General features: G+C 27.6%; 1 long non-coding RNA gene across 1 annotated transcript; it reads left to right on the top strand.

The window, feature by feature from the left end:
• The first annotated feature begins 3,575 nt into the window (after positions 1-3,575).
• Positions 3,576-5,113, top strand: LOC112527161. The gene is made up of 3 exons (XR_003070728.1): positions 3,576-3,647; positions 3,995-4,047; positions 5,013-5,113. It is a non-coding gene; the product is annotated as an uncharacterized LOC112527161 (long non-coding RNA).
• The last annotated feature ends 219 nt before the right edge of the window (positions 5,114-5,332 follow it).

The raw sequence follows: 5,332 nt of genomic DNA on the forward strand, positions 1-5,332 counted from the left end.
GCAATATCTAGTTTCATTATCCTCATTTGATATTGAACCTCATTCATTTTTTGCAATGATGAATCGATTTTTTCTATGCACCGGTTTCATTTAGCATTTCATCTACTTAACCATTCACCTCCACCATCATTGTTCATGTCTTAAAGCGGTTCATGACTAACTGTTCAATTACATTATGAACCCGTTTCATTGTCATTAACACGTTACATCCACTGAACATACCCCTTACATAATCCTACAACGTGGTTGGCCATGAAACGAGTTCAACAATCATTAACCAATGCAACATGGATCACCATGAAACTTGAACATGAATATGTTTCATCATCATGACATGAGTGCATGAACATGTACAATATATTATGCACCCGTTTCATCATAATGAAACATTTTCATTATGCATATTAATATATTATGCACCCGTTTCATCATAATGAAACATTTTCATTATGCATATTAATATATTACGCATCCGTTTCATCATAATGAAACATTTTCATATGAACATTAATATATTATGCACTGGTTTCATCCTACCAATTAAACGTATCAACTTCACACACAAAGAAACATGGATCACCATGAAACTAGATGTACATTAAATCACAAAGCAACATGTATCACAATCAACATGGATCACCATAAAACTTTAATCACAAAGCACCTATTTCATTAAAATGTAAAATATGCATAGATGTAGCAAATATACCATTGTACAATGAAACTTTTTTCACACATGAAACAGTTTCATGACCGGTAGTTTTTGATTCAATGAACCTCAAATCATGCGTTCATTCCATAACAAGATAGAATCTTCATAAAACTTTCCAGCTTCATTGAATCAAAAAAAATCAATTTTTAATATTATAATATATTAAAATCTTTAAATCATTCCATTTATATAATTTTCTTATTTAATATTCCTTAATAACTTCCTTATTTATGAAAAAATAATGAAAATGACCAAAATACCCTTATTGATTAAATTTAATTAAAAAAGAATGAAATTTTCCTATTGGTCGATTTTGGTTTACACGGTTTTTTAGAATGACATGGTTTTCATTTGAACCTGCCCCTATATATATATATTAATTAGAAAGTTACTCGCGCAGCAGCAAGATATATTTTGATTTTAATATTTTATTTTATTTTTTTATCTCATTCGATGTTATAGTATGGTCTTATGTGATTTTAAAAAAACGAAAATATTTTTATTTTTGGATAAAATATAAATTTGAAGATATCATAAAAATTTGACAAAAATATATCGATATTAGTATCAAATTAATTATTTAAAATTCCTATTTTTTGTAAATTTTTTATTCAATATTTTTATATTATAATTTAATTTAGTTTTAATAACGAAGTAATTTATATTTGGTTTAATAATATAATTTCTTATAGAGCAAAATGCACAAAATAGCAATCTACTTTCATAAATTTCTTTATTATAGCATTGTACTTCTAATTTTTCTTATTACAATAATGTACTTTCAAACTATTTTTCATTAAAATAGGGGGTTGCTAATGGCACCCCTTAGTAGGGGGGTGTTGATGCCATTGGAAATTGTACCAATCACCTTTTTCATAACCATCAATTCAATAATCATATATTTATATTTTATTAATTTTATTTTATTTTATATATTTATATTAGAAAAATATATATTATTTTATTATTTTTATGTTATTTTATTATTTACAAATTTTGGTTTTATATATTACAGTTTATTATATATTATTTACAAATTACAAGTTATGATGCATGAGGTACTATTTTTCTATGCATGAAATTTTAAAAGTTTTAATTATAATTCAAAAAGCCATTTGTACAAGTTAATATTTACTCTCCCAATGCACCTTCTTAAGATCCCACTCCTCTTGTCCTTTTCCTTTCTATTGTCTTTTCATTCCCCAATATCATTGTTCCCAAACTCATCTTCCCAGACGACTATTGAAGCCCCAATGCAATGATTTCAGATTCAAATCCATTATTAATAATTATATTAATTAAAATATAATATAAACAAATAAAAAAACAGAAAATAAAATGAATAATATATATTTATTAATAATTTATATAATATAAATAAATAAATAACAGAAAATAAAATAAATAATATATATTAATTAAAATTTTCTTTAAATAATAATAAAATAAAAAGTAATAATAACAAAAAGACAAAAAAACACAAAAAACCATAAAAAAAGTCATAATGAAGCCTACTTAGGGGTGCCATAAGTAAAAACTAGGGGTGCCATTAGTCACCCCTTAAAATATTGTATTTTGAAAAATTTACCTATTATAGCATTTGGGTAACCTTTTGATTTAAATTTACTTGTCATACCAGGTTTTCATACCACCTCATTGTCCACGTAGGCTGTTCACATGTATTATAGTGATTTGATTTTCTTATTGCAACATTGTACTTTTAAAATTATTTTATTATAATGTCTACTAGTTCTATTAAACAATTTACTTTTAATTTTAATATTTAGATATTTTACATGTTATTTAATAAATATATATTAAATTGATTAAAAAAGTCTAAATTATTCATTGATATACCAATATCAATAAAACTAGTAGAAGACAGCTTATCTCGCTAATATTTTTTGAAAAAAAGAGTTGTTTTTTTGAAAAAAAAAATAAGAATTGTTCTTTTTTTACCAAAAAAATATATTATCTTTTAAAAAATATATTATATTTATTCAAAAAAATTTACTTGATATATAAATATACTAAATTAATTAGATTTTTTTTGAATTATTTATTATAATAATATTAAAAATTGTAAAACACGATTTATTTCGTTGACATTTTAAAGCGAACTTTAAAAGATATGTATTTTTTTAACAACATAAAATAAGAAGTGTTATATTTTTTACAAAATAAATATCTCAAAGATAATGTAGATTTATTTAAGAAATATTTTACTCTAGAATATTTAATTTGCATGCAAATTAATAAGAAAAAGTCAAAAAAATTACAATGTTTTTTTAAATCATAGCAATGAAAAATGAAAATCACTAATAATAACTTGAAATAAGTTTTTATTTTTATTTTAATTAAGTCATCAAAATAACATGTCATCCACATCACCTCATTAAAGCCATATAAGCAAAAAACATCAAGGGGTTAAGGTAATAGGATACCCATTGCTATAATGGATAAATTTTTTAAAGTGAGATGTGTTAATAAAAAATAATTTGAAAGTACATTGATGTAATAAAGAAAAACAAAAGTAGAATTATAATACCCGTCAGATATGTATGTGTGTGTATATATATATATATCAGTGCAGGTTTAAAAATATATATCTATATATATATATATTATTGAAGTTTGGGTTAGTTTTGGAAGTTGACCAATCTTGAGGGGTTAATTCTGCATAAATCGCTTTAACTTTGCAATTAATGGGTTTGGGCTTTTGTTTGTAGATTAGGGTTTAACCTAACCCTAATTCCCCTTATTTAAACCTAACCCTAATCCTTTTTTAACCTAATTCCTCCCTAACCCTAATTCCTCTAATTGTGATAATCGTTAGAGAGAAACCCTAAGAGCTTGGAAGAATCCATCGATAACCTAGGAGGGAACCCGACGGCCAAAAGCAAGCAAGGTTCCATCGATTTCTTGTCGGTTTGAGGTAAGTTTTTGTCCTATTCTCGAATCAATACATTTAGTGGTTGGGTTATAAATTTTGGGATTGTTTAAGACTCGAAAGTCACCGATTCGGTCAATAATAATGGCGTCAACTAGGGGTTTGTCAAAATCATCTTTAAAACACAAAAATTCTTCTCTTTTTCTCTCGAATTTAATCCTATATGTGCTTAATGTTGGTGCATAGTATGGATATATATATATATATATATATATATATATATTGATAGGATTTAGTTGAGTTTAGTTACATTTGGTCGTTAAAGTGATTTAGTTTCATTATGCCATCAAGTTATCAGTTAGGATTGATAGTAAGTTTGGGTGTTTGTTTAGGGCATATATAAAGGAATAAATTTGGGGAATCGATAAGTTTTGTGAAGTTTAAGGTACGGATTCCTAAACTTTTTTTTGTTCAGTTAGCTCGTTTAAATATGCTTATGAATTCGTGAGTCTCGTTTAACTCATATTTATCCAAATTGTTCGTTATTGCATCTGCCATTCAATCGTATTTTTTTACGTCATGTATGTATATATATATATATATATATATATATATATATGGCAAGGACGTCTTGTTCTAATCATGTTATTTGAGTTATTCGAGTTAGTACACGTTTATTTGTTCGGTAACATTTTGGTATGCTTTTTACTTCTAAAAGTACATATGTTGGTACTTTTGATCGATTATGTATTGTTCGAATTGAGCATCTTTATATTACAACTACTTGTTATTCAACATAATTCATTACTTGACTTATGTTTGACTTTTCGTTTGACTTCGTTATTTATTGACCTTATGTAAGACGTATAACGTCACATTCGTTGTGACAACTCAACTCTGGGTAACTCGAGCTACTAACCACCTATGGAGGTACCATAGGCACATCATTGTGGCACCGATGGCGTGACACTAACCGTGGCAGTGTGATCAGTCCATGGCGTCTCCTCTTTTGGTGCTCTGTGAGAGCTATTTTGGTATGATGGATATTCGATTTAAGAGGCGTATGGATCGGCCCTAGCATATGTGATTCGTTTGTAGGGTGGATGTCGGTGTAGTGTCCAACGCCACATCTCACATTTGGTACGTGTGGATCTGCAGTCCAACGTACAGGCCTGTGTGGCCATATGTCTGACACTTGTCATCTTAGTTAATATGCAAATGTATACGTTTTCGAGCTCGATTTGTCCCTTCATATGATTTCGTATGATTATGTTATTTGTTGTTTTTCTAAGATTTTGGTACTCGTTTGGTTCAATTTTGGCATGTTTGTATTACCGTTTTTCTATATATGTTTATCCGTTCACTGGGCATTTGGCTCAGCCGTGTTTCTTTTTAATTCCCTCACGACAGGTAATCAAGGGGCGGCTAGGTTTTGTGAAAGAGAGTAGATCAGAATCTTGGTTCCAAGGATTTCAAGAGGTTTAGTGTTATGTTAATTCATTTATTGGATTTTGTTCCTTTCTGGCTATTAGATTAGATTTCTTTTAAAAGTTGCTTTTGGATTTTCCTTGGTTGTTGGAGGATTTTGGAAGTGGTTTGTTTGGAGACCTTTATATCTTATTTGGAGTTATATTCAATTTCGTTATTGGAAGATTTTATTTTAATTCTTTGTATTGGAGACTATATTTTGGAGGTTTTATATAACGGCTCCGTTACGTTTGAAACAACCT

The sequence above is a fragment of the Cynara cardunculus genome, assembly GCF_001531365.2.
Source record: "Cynara cardunculus var. scolymus isolate 2C chromosome LG 15, CcrdV1, whole genome shotgun sequence".
In the NCBI taxonomy this organism is placed as follows: domain Eukaryota; kingdom Viridiplantae; phylum Streptophyta; class Magnoliopsida; order Asterales; family Asteraceae; genus Cynara; species Cynara cardunculus.